General features: G+C 46.4%; 1 protein-coding gene across 2 annotated transcripts in view; it reads left to right on the top strand.

Moving 5' to 3' along the window:
• Nucleotides 1-7,232: 7,232 nt before the first annotated feature.
• The window catches only part of Tln2 (talin 2), a 428,435-nt gene continuing 424,936 nt past the window's right edge, over nt 7,233-10,731 (top strand). For both annotated transcript variants that reach the window (XM_050125928.1, XM_050125904.1), the window contains exon 1: nt 7,233-7,376. The gene's annotated coding sequence lies outside the window, so the exon portion shown is untranslated. The remainder of the gene's footprint in view (nt 7,377-10,731) is intronic.

Here is a 10,731-nt window from a genome sequence, read left to right as displayed (position 1 = left end):
ACAATGTGGAAATGTGAGCTGAATAAACCCTTTCCTGCCCTGTTGTGTGATATTTTACTCTTTTGGCATTTTTTTGTGTGGGGAGGATCCACCACCCAACTCCCAAATAAATCACACACAAAGGCTTATTCTTAGTTATAAAAGTCTGGCCTTTGCTTGACTTGATTCTAGCCGGTTTTTCTTATCTTAAATTATCCCCACTACCTTTTGCCTCTGGGCTTTTATCTTTCTCGCTTCCGTAGGTCTTATTTTCCTTGTTACTCAGTGGCTGGCTGGGTGGTGGGGTGGCTGCTCCCTAGTTTCCTCCTCTCCTTGTTATCTTGCCCCCCCTTTTTTCTCATTTCTCCTGCTATTTCTACTCTTCCTGCCAGCCCTGCCTATCCTTGCTCCTGCCTCGCTATTGGCCATTAAGCTCTTTATTAGACCATCGGGAGTTTTAGACAGGCAAGGAATCACAGCTTCAGTGTTAAACAAATATAGCATAAACAAAGGAAACACACCTGAAAATAATATTCCCCAACACGCCCCAGCTTGCTTTTCATGGTGTTTCATCACAGCGGTGGAAACCCTAAGACAAATAGATCGACAACACAGACAGCCCACGACAATACGACATACTGCTTGGAAAGGGACCTAGATTTACAAAAAAAAAAAAAAGATTTAAAATTTTTAACTTTTATTTTATATGTATGAATGATTCGCATGCCTGTGTACCATGGATGTACCCTCAGATGTCAGAAGAGGACGATAGGTTCCTTGGAACTGGAGTTGCAGGTGGTTGTAAGCCTCCACGTGGGTGTTGGGCATCAAACGTGTGTCCTCTAGAAGAGCAGCCCGTGCTCTAACTCGTGAGCCGGTTCTCCAGACTTCAACTGTTTAAATCTCTGAAGGCAAAGTGTTGAAATGAAAAGTTTCCAATCTTTATTTAGTAGGGATTTAGAAAGATTTAGAACCTTCTTATTTAGAAGTTTTATGATAATTATATATTTTTGTCAGTTTGAACATAAATATCTCAGTTCAAAAAATTCTGAGACCCCAGGAACAGTTTTCTTTTTTCCCCAGGGGGATTCTACAGGCAGGCTGACTCCTTCTCCTGAGGGTGCTGGATTTAGAACGTCTTCTCTTCAGAGCCTCTGATGAATTGTGGACAGAAACAAGAGTGGTGATTACTATCCATGGTTGATTTGACAGGGTCTAGGATCACCTAGGAGACAAGTCTCCATGCATGCCTACGAAGCATTATCTAGAGTAGATTAGCTGAGGGGGGAAGGAGCACCCTGAATGTAGAAGTAATATTTTGAGGTTGTTGGAGTTGGGTGATTAGCTTTTTATAATTTTATATTTTATTTTTACTTTTGTTTACTTTTGTTACACATTTCCAAAATTTTATAGCAATATACTGAGGATAAACCTACCCATAGCGAAATAGTAACTAATGGAGTGGAAGGGGGTTCACATTTGTAGAAGAAGTGAGCATATGTCTACTTGGAATATGCATAGAATGTGCTGAAGAGAAGTTAGTTAAAACAGCAACATTGTCTTGAACTCGTTAATCCCAGCACTCAGGAGGCAGAGGTAGGGGGACCTCTCTGAATCTGAGGCCGGCCTGGTCCACATAGCAAGTTCCAGGACAACCAGAGCTATATAACAGAGAGACCTGAATCAAATCAATAAATAAGTAAAACAAAGGAAGAAAGAGAGATATTTAGAGAAAGGAACTAGGAGCTTGGGAGAAGGGACAAAGATAGAGAGAAGACTAGACAAATATTCTTATTATTTTGTTGTATCTGCATTGGACTCCTTGGCTTCCACACACTAGGAAAGCACTCTTCCACTGAGCGCCATCTCCAGTCATTAAATAAATTTCCAGGAGGGGACGAGAGATTCAAAGGGAAAACATTAGTTTTACACACCTGTTTTCCTGTGAGTTTGTTCATTTATTTATTTTTAACTTTCCATTGTTTTTGCCGTTCACCTGTGAGTTGGGATCTGAGCATCTGAGGGCCATCGTCAGCTGAGCTGATTTGTCTAAATGACAGTACTCTGAGCTCTGTAGTTTAGGACATAAAGTGAAGGCTCGGAGCTGGAGAGATGGCTCAGTGGCTAAGAGCCCTTGCTCCTGCAGAAAATCCAGGTTCAGTTCCCACATGGCGGCTCACACAAATCTCTAACTGTAGTTCCAGAGTCTGTCTTCTCTTCCTGTCTCCACGGGCACTGCATGTACGTGGTACTCATACATACATGCAGGCAAAGAAACCATACATATGAATAGACTGACGAGTGAGACATTCATCAGTATCAAAACGAGGCTTTGTTGCCATCTGCCACCATTTTATTCTTCATTTTAGGCACCCAGGCAATGGGTCTTAGAATGACTAGCTCCTCCACGCTCTCTTTCTGATTCTCTCAGAAATGTATCTGGCTTCTGGGTGTGGTGGGTGGTGGTGCACTTTTTAATCCCAGCACTCAGGCAGGCAGCTCTCTTGGGTTTGCGGCCAGTCTGGTCTACACAGAGAGACTGTCTCAAAAACAAAGACTAAAACTCAGAGCTGATAAATTAAGAAGTTCTTGAATTGGAGCGGTCAGGAAGCTCCAAGCTAGCCTATTGCAGGATATTTGATGATACTGTGTAAGGATATGTGACTGTGATTGGTTTAATAAAAAGTTAAACGGCCAATAGCGAGGCAGGAGGTATAGCCAGACTTCTGGACTGAGAGAACTCTGGGAGAAGAAAAGGCAGAGTTGCCAGACAGACTCAGAGAAAACAGGATGGGCTAAATGGAGATGACGTAACGAGCACGTGGAAGAATGTAGATTAAAAAATATGGGCTAATTTAACTTATAAGAGCTAGTTAGAAACAAGCCTAAGCTAAGGCCAAGCTTTTATAATTTATAATAAATCTCTGTGTCACTTTTGTGAGCTGGTGGCCCAAAGAAAAATCCATCTATACAAGCCAAGAGTATGCAGTGAGACTCTGTCGAAAACAAGTAAATAAAGATATTGAGAAAGTAACCAAAAGAAAAGCACCTCATCTCTCAACTATTCCCTCTATAGGAACAGTTTGAACTAAAAGTAAATTTAATTTGACGAGATAATTATTGGTATTTTTCAAAACAGTATGCTGTGATGATTTTCTTTTATGTTTATGCTTGTGTGTGTGTGTCAGAATCTCATACATCCCTGGAAAAGCCTCAAACTTGCTAAGTAGCTGAGAGTGACCTTGAACTTCCGACTTACCAGCTTCTACTTTTCTAGTGCTGGAGTGACAGCCAATACCTGCTTTTTTCCAGACACATTTCCAGAACCTTCTACAGTCTGTTTTATAGACTGCAAGAAAATAAAAAACACCGGGTGGTGGTGGCGCACGTCTTTAATCCCAGACGGAGGCAGAGGCAGGTGGATCTCTGAGTTCGAAGCTAGCCTTGGTCTACAAGAGCTAATTTCAGGACATGCTCCAAAGCTACAGAGAAACCCTGTCTCAAAAAACAAAAACAAACAAACAAACAAACAAAAAGATCACAGCTGCTTGCAGAACAGAAGCTTCCTACAGGCAATTTTTAATGTACAAATAACTTGAGTGACTTTGCGTTTATAAATGGCTATCTTTTCAGATCCAGCAGGAGTAGTCTCAATTTCAGAGATAGGCCTTATTTTACTTCCACTGGGGAATGTATATATGAATACATGGCAATACATAGCTAGTTGGTTTTACCAAAGAAACAATGGGGTGATTTGAAGTAGTAATAGTTGTTATAGAAATGAATGCCCGTGTTAAGAAGTGTCCAGAAATATTAGTTTAAAAACCAAATTATAGTGAGGAACTCTAGGACCGATGCTGCTTCTCTAGGAAAGGGGTTTAACTGATCACAGAGGGCTGTGGCATAGCACCAATTAGATTGGTGCCACATAAATATTCTCATACCAGTATGCCGGGAAAGATTCAGCTGCTGCTTCAATGCTTTTATTTTCATCTTTTAATTCTCTTCTCTCTCTCTCTCTCTCTCTCTCTCTCTCTCTCTCTCTCTCTCTCTCTCTCTCTCAGGTTTGGAGCTCAGAAAAAGGTGTTGAATCACCTCCAGCAACTGGAATTATAGGCAGTTGCCAGCTAGCTGTTATGGGTGCTGGGAACTGAACTATGGCCCTCTGCAAGAGCAGTTAGTGATGAAAATGAGGACATGAGTGCTCCTGGGTCTGGTTAAGAAGAAAGGTTTTATTGTAGGTATTAAGGAGATCACAGGGCTGGAGAGATGGCTCAGCGATTAAGAGCGTTGTCTGCTCTTCCAAAGGTTCTGAGTTCAATTCCCAGCAACCACATGGTGGCTCACAACCATCTGTAATGAGATCTGGTGCCCTCTTCTGGACTGCAGACATACACACAGACAGAATATTGTATACATAATAAATAAATAAATATTAAAAAAAAAGGAGATCACAGCCAGAGGCATGCGGAAGGGTCTAGACTGAACATGGCCAGCAGAACAGACCCAGCCATGAGAGGAAAGAAAGAGGGGGGAAGTGAGAGAGGAAGAGGAGGAGGGGGGCAAGTCGACAAAGAAAGGAGCTGAAGATCAAGAGGACAAGAGAGCTGTGCAGCCAAAATGACTGAGTTATAGAGCAAAGCGAAGCTGGGGGAAGTGCAGTCCACCTCCCAGCTGGAGAGTTTGGGGTAAGGGCTGAGTGTTGTAAGGAAGCTGCTTGTTGGTTCCCGGCTGCTCAGCCCTGAAATAATCACACAGGAACTGTATTAATTAAATCACTGCTTTGCCCATTAGCTCTAACTTCTTATCGGCTAGCCCTTACATTTTAATTTAACTCATTTCTAGTAATCTGTGGATCACCATGAGGTTGTGGCCTACCAACAAAATTTCAGCGCTGCTGCCTCCACCAGAGGCTCCATGGCTTTTTTCTGACTCTGCCTTCTTCCTCCCAGCATTCAGCTTAGTTTTCTCCACCTAGCTAAATTCTGCCCTGCTATAGGTCCAAAGCAGTTTCTTTATTCATCACAACATACAGAGGGGGAATCTCACATCAGCTGAGTGAGAAGGGCTGGCAGCAGCCACAGGTACTGAATGATTTCCCCAGTAATCCCAGAATTTGGAAGGTGGAGTCAGGAGACCAGGATTTCAATACCATTTTGTTCTACATAGCTAGTTCTAGGCCAGCCAGCACTACATAGTAAGATTCTGTCTTTAGAAGGAAAAAAAAAGTATTAGATAAAGAGACTAGCTTCACGGAATAAGAATTGATGGAGAAAAAATTGTTTACCAAACTGCATCTAGGTAGGGGTGGAGCCAGGCTCCTTGCTCTCTGAGCTTGCCTTATACTGTTTAACAGTGTCTCACTGTTGGGGGCTGCAAAGTGTGGATATACCTAGAGAAGGATGTATTACATAATAGAAATCTTGACATCCAGCTTTGGGGAAAGACAAACTAACCAGTTTTGAGATGTTTGGTGGAAAGCTCTTGGGCCCTATGAAGAAGGAAATGGGTTGGAGAAGCCTCATTCTTCTTCTTATGGAAACCTGGATCTTGAACTAGACAACCAAGGTTGTTATTTTCAGTAACTAAGGGGCAATTTGGCAAACATCAATTTAATATGCTTCTTACTAGGCTCTTACTGAAATCAATAACCATTTGTTTCTGAATGTCCTGTGAGGTATCTGGATACCTCTATTCTGCTAGCCTATCCAATGTACTATCCAAGGGAGTGGGACAACAGGCACATGTATCCATGCAGCAGGGAAAAGTCTGTCCTGCAACTTTTAGGACTGTTTCTAGTGGCCCAGTAATTTGTTTTCTGATTGAGGGTTCTGATTTATAAAGTGTATTTTCTGCAAAGGGAGTAAGCTACATTTTACTCAAAAACAGTGTTTTTTTTTTTTTTTAACCTTTCTAATGCTGTGACCCTTTAATACAGTTCCTCATGTGCTGGTGATCCCCAACAATATTACTTTCATTGATATTCATAACTGTAGTTTTGCTACGGTTATGACTCATAATGTAAATCCATGTTTTCTGACGGTCTTAGGTGATCCCTGTAAGGGTCATTCCCCTATGGGGGTCAAGACCCATAGGTTGAAAACTTGTTCTAAGACTAGACTATTTACACCCAGGCGTATCCAAGGTCCCAGAGGACTCCTTGAAGATAGTTTCAAGTTACAAAGTTGATTCACTCTTGGGTGTACAGTGATGGCAATTTCAAGCTGACAGACAATACCGTTGCTGTAGTTGCATTTGAGGAACTGAAGAAATTCACTATCTACTTTTTGGGAAGAGGGGTCTATCCTGGCCACTCTACACTGAGCTGGGGAAAAAACCCATCAAAGCCTTTTCTTATTAATTTTTAAAATTACAAAGGTTAAGAATAAAAAGCAGAACCAAGCAGAAAGAGAAAAAACCACCTAAAATTTCACCAACTACTGGGATACACGGATGAACACTTCGGTTAGTTTGAACATCTCTCTCTATATATATCATAATTTTAAAGAAAAGAGATTTTGTGACTTGTTCTCCTTTCCCCTTCACACGAGTACCTAAGATAAACTTCACATTTTACCTTGCCATCCCAGAATTTCCGAACTCTGTATATACAAGGGATACATTACTGACTTTTTATCCCAGGGCATAACAGGAGACATAAATAAATAAAACCCGGTGTGGTGGCGCAGGTCTTTAATCCCTGCGTTCTGGAGGCAGAAGCAGGCGGATATCTTGAGTTTGAGGCCAGCCTGGTCTGCACAGTGAGGCGCTGTCTCGAATTAAAAAAATAAAATAAAAAAACCAAAAACCAAATCAGTGCTATAGGCAACACACCCTTTGCTACCCATCTTTCTGGAAGAGTCGTTCGTTCCCTAAACCCACTGGCATGAGGTTTGTGTGTCTTCCCACAGAAGGACTCAAGAGTCCTGTGGGTTCCCGCCACCCGCGGGGCTAGATCCAACCTGGTAACCTCCCAGGACCCGGCCGGTGGTTCAGGAGAGGCGCTCGGGGAAATAAGGCCCCATCTCAGAGACGCCTGGTCCCTATGCCACCTCATCCCTCTCCAGAGCCGAGCCCAGTGTCTGGGGCAGCCAGGGGTGTCCCTTGTGCCTCTCACACCCTGGCCCGACCACAGCTCCTCGCGCGCCCCCAACCCGCGCCCGGGGTGCGGACACCCAGGAGCCGGGTGGTGAGCTCCGCCGCGCCGTCCCCCAGTGATGACGCGCTTCCTGCCCTCCCGGCGCTCGCGGGCCGTGCGCTCGCGCTCGCCCTCGGCTCCGGTTCCGCGCCCGGAGCCAGCGGCGGCGGCGGCGGCGGCGGCGGAGGCGCAGCGGGAGCGGAGCCGGCTGCACTCAGGGGCTGGCGCTCTGCAATGAGACAGTAGCTGCATCCCCGCGGTAAGGCGCGGCGCGTGGCGCTACCCTGCTCTCCAGTCTGCATGCGCGCTGCAGGGATTTCGAGTGTCTTTTCCCTCCCCTCTCCAGAAGGAATATGTGGGTGGTTTTCTTCTTGGGTTTGCATCTCGTAAGTGATGTCAATGTAGAAAAACCCTGTCAAGCTTCTAGATTTTATTTCCTAGGGGGGATTTTTTTTTTTTTGCAAGAAGAGAAAAATAAATTGCAACGAATGCACCTGTCTATTGCACATGTAGGTTTCGCCGCACTCAGCCCGGGTGCCGGGCTTTGCAAATAGTCTTCCAGCTGGAGCCGGAGAGCTGATCCCTTGCCCTAGGCAGCTGGTCCCCCCATGGCTCCCTCTAAGGGTTTCCGGTAACGGGATCGGAAAAGCGGTCCGGTCTGCACCGAGGGGGTCCCCTGGACCCCGGCTGGGGCCCCAGGCGCCTAATGAGTTGGTGGAGGGCAGAGCGGCTTCATTCCAGCACTGGCGGCTCCGACTTCCAGCGCCACTTTGCAAACAAGTCTCCCGCCCCGGCTCGCGGCGAAAGGCACTGGAGGGTGCTTCCCAACGCCGGACACTGAAACCTGCGGGTTGCACGTCTCCCCCTTTTCCTGGTCATCTCGCTATCAGACAGCTATTGGCCGTGGACCGCTCGGGGGAAGCGCGGGGCCGAGAGCAGTCAGGGTTTGGATCCAGCGCGGCGGCCTCTCGTTTCCTTCCCAGACCCCCAGGAGCTGAGATTTCGCGCCGGCGGGGATCGAAAGGGACCTGGAGACTGGCAATTCGGGGCCCAAGGAACGACGTTCGAGGGCGCCATATTTTCAGTGGGTTTTTCAGAGGCTAAGGGGGCGCCCACTTTCCGAAAGCCCCCCGGGGGAGGCCGGAGCTGGGAAAGTTTGCGCGCCCCGGAGAGCTAGGAGGAGGCTGTCCCCACAAGGGCGCGCAGACTGCAGCGTGTTGCTTAGACTGGGCCAGGCTGGGTCTGGGGGAAAGAGAGACGCTGGGGACTGAAGAGTGCGGCTTGCGGGTGTCACGGTGCAGCGGAGTGGTAGCATTTGGGACTGTGAGGCGCAGGGCACACGCCCCTCTTTTCTCCAGGTCACCGCCGCCCGCGCTCGGCCGGAGCCTTGCGCACCGCCGCTCCCCTGCCCGGCGCACGTTGCAGAGCGTTTCCTCCAGCGCCCTTTCCCCCCAGCACCACGTCTCGCCGGGTGTTCTACCTGGCGCGGGAGCTCACGCAGGGCTGGAGAGGAAGCGGCTAGGTTTGTAGATGGGGCAAAGGCCTGGCTTATGTGGTTCAGCCTGAAGCCTCCTGTCGTCCCCTGGCTTGTGGAGGCGACCGGAGTAGCACCCGCGGCTGCGTGCTGGGCTCTCCGTGTGGCGCGGGCTGGCGGAGGAAAGGGGGGCGTTTCCCAAAGTCGGGGCTTCAGGTGACACGTGGGAAAACTTGTTTTCTTGCTACTAGCGATGGGGCAGAGATGGAAGGAAAGGAAAGGAAGGAAGGTTAATGAAAAACTAAGTCCGGATTCTTTACAGAGAACGGGAGAGGAACGACTGAAGCAGCTGAAGTGTTTGGTGTTGCAGAGGATACAGTTGCAGTAGGATAGTATCTCAGGGAAGCGCACGCTGAAATACACGTAATTACGAGCACTATGCTGCTCAAAGTGACACTTTTGATTCTAATAGCCCATGGAAGAGAGAGTTGACATTCGTGATGTCCTAGCTCCTGGAGGTAGTGACTTAATAGAAATGGGCCTGTGGGGGAATCTTTACTTTTGTACATAGATAGTGACCCCTGCTTTGTCGTGACAGGGCAGGGCAGAGTGTGTTTGCTGACCTGTGATTGGCTGGGTGCTGGAATATGTTAGCTTTTCTCCTTGGTGTCTTAATGAAATTGTCACAGTGGAGGGGTCTTGTCAGCTCTTGGGGTCTTCATCATTGGAAGAGATTCCGGGAAGGACCACAGAAACCTAACGGGGTGAGGGGGTGGGAGAAGCAGAGATTTTCGTTAGGGAGATGTGCCCCTGACATTGGCACATCTTCATGAAGTGCCTCCAGTGTGAAAGTTACCCTTTCAGTTCCCAAGGTTGTGTCTTGTCTGGTCCGCACCAGGGGATCTCCGCAGAAAGTCAGGAGGAGGTTGGGTTGGCGTGACTGTTGGCCTTGAGAAGGGGTGGTGTGCAGGCAAGAGTGCTTTTTCTTCCTTTAATTTGAACACTGGAAGAGAAGAAACGACTGAGATTACATTTGTACAGAATTAGAATAGCTAATGTTGGGAAGAATTTGCTGCTGAGAACCCCCCCCCCCACTACATTGAAATTTCCAGACTTAGATTAGAGGTGGTACACCGAGTCCCAGAAGTGGAAGCTTCTCAGTCACTGTCTACCCTGTGCTTTGCGCCCCTTTTCATTTAATTAGGAAATGCTATGGGACTATGGGGGTCTCAGTTTGGGGCTTTGTGTTCTAGGCTATCTCCGAGGGAGAAGTAAGACTTTCCAAACTCGATCTTTTTGAATTGCTATTCAGAACAGGTGTAGGCTAAGTGTGTTTAAAATGCACCATATTCAGATTTGTTTTTCAGCATTGTTCCCTAGAGGGCATTTTAAGTTTGTTTATTTTTTATGTGCATGCTCCTGGCTCCTGTGTGCGGTGGCCAGAAGAGGGTGTTGGGTCCCATGGTAACTGGAGTTATACGTGGTTGTGAACCACAGTGTGGATGCTGGGAACCAAACCCATATCCTCTGCAAAAGCAGTAGATGCCCTTAACTGAGGAGCCATGTCTATGTGCCATGTGTATTTTTGCACACCTTTTAAACATGATGCAATGAAAATGAACTTAAAAGAGCTTTTTAAAAAGTTTTTAAAATTTACATTTATTTGTCTATCTACCCTTCCGTCTGTCCGTCTATGTATGTATGTATCTATGTATGCATCTATGTATCTATCTATGTATCTATCTATGTATCTATGTATCTATGTATCTATTATCTATGTATCCATCCGTCCATCTACCTATCTATATTTTTGTGTGTGGTGGGTGGGGGAATGCCACAAGGCACCCTTTGTGGAGGTCGGAAGAATCAACTCTTCTACCATGTGACTCTCTGGGATTGAATTCAGGTTATTAGGCTTTGGGGCAGTTGCCCTCTCCCAGCCAGCATGTCACTCGTCAGCCTCAGAGATGCTTTGTTTCAGGTCCTCTAATATTTAATTTCAGCTCTACTACCTTAATATTTATTTAATGTTGTATGCCCCTTTCACTGGCTTTACTACCAGACTTTGCTGTCTCTTGCCTTGTTCTTACTACTGTAACTTCATAGCTTGATCAAAGTGCCTGATCCCCCCCCCCCCCCC

This window comes from Alexandromys fortis, unplaced genomic scaffold (assembly GCF_014885135.2).
Source record: "Alexandromys fortis isolate MF-2015 unplaced genomic scaffold, M_Fortis_MF-2015_v1.1 scaffold_22, whole genome shotgun sequence".
In the NCBI taxonomy this organism is placed as follows: domain Eukaryota; kingdom Metazoa; phylum Chordata; class Mammalia; order Rodentia; family Cricetidae; genus Alexandromys; species Alexandromys fortis.
This window is presented reverse-complemented; position numbering and strand designations above follow the sequence as displayed.